The sequence below is a fragment of the Acanthopagrus latus genome, chromosome 4 (assembly GCF_904848185.1).
Source record: "Acanthopagrus latus isolate v.2019 chromosome 4, fAcaLat1.1, whole genome shotgun sequence".
In the NCBI taxonomy this organism is placed as follows: Eukaryota; Metazoa; Chordata; class Actinopteri; order Spariformes; family Sparidae; genus Acanthopagrus; species Acanthopagrus latus.
Genome location: NC_051042.1, coordinates 7,722,019 through 7,723,165, shown reverse-complemented (window position 1 = coordinate 7,723,165; position 1,147 = coordinate 7,722,019).

Sequence of the window (1,147 nt, the reverse complement as noted above, 5' to 3'; positions counted from 1 at the left end):
AGCCGAACCTCGACTGGCGTTTACTGCTCCTCAGTTGCAGTAACGCGGATGCAATTTAGCAATTGCCGTTACAAGAGAAAAAGCGTAACCCCATATTATTATTTACCTTTATGTAGCCAGGTAATTCAATTGAGAACCTGCTCTTATTTGCAGTGACGACCTGAAATTAGCTAGCAATTTCCAACATCTGTAGTTTTCAATAAGCCACAGTTGCCTCCCGTCACCTCTCTACCAGCAGTATTGTTTTTGAACCGGTTCCAACAGTTTATAAACTTTAAATATTACAAAAGAAACAACGCAACGTGTTTTATTGGCTATGTAGTTTCCAATGAATAATATAAATTCTGCTTAAAAACAGGTGTTCCTGTGGCAATTGTGAACAAGTGCCTACAGAGCCCAAGAATATCTGCTGTATGGAAATAGCACAGGTAAGTGTGAACACGGGCCAAACAAGGTTGTTATTTTGCAGTCTCTTTTTTTTAATCCATTGTCACTCACTTACCTTTAATAACTTCTAGCTTACACGAAGACTAAGTTACAGCAGCTTCCTGAGCAACCATCATGCATGCTGGACCATCCTGTCTGCCTGAATGTGTTTTCACTGCAGAATGCACTGAAAATTTATCGGGCAGACTACGGACCTTTACGTCTGAAGGGAATAGTGCAGTAAGCTTTTTAGGCCCATAAATATTATTAATTTATTGCAAAAGTGTTATGAAGTACATAATTGCTTCCTCTGTCTTCATTGCTTATAGTTTATCTTTACTATCTTTTACTTCGTAACATGGAAACTACATATAAAACAATGAAAACACACAGAACAGTTGGGAGAGATGTTTTATTGCAAGAAACAATTGTAGACATACAAAATAAATATCTAAAGTGGAACAGTTAAACTTGCCAGTTGCCATGGATGTGAACATTCAGTGCTGACTTTCTACTGAATTGTGTCCAGCCAATATAGATACCTAGCCTACAGAAGCTTTGTAAGCTGGTGCTGGGGCTTTCTGGGGTGGAGCGTGAGAGCTGTGCTGCCTGCCTGTGTGGTGCTGAGGATTCGTGCAGAGTTCCCTGATGCTGAAGGACAGTATGTTAGGTTCAGACCTGTCCTTGATTGAACCTTGGCACGTAGCTGGCTATAACGTCC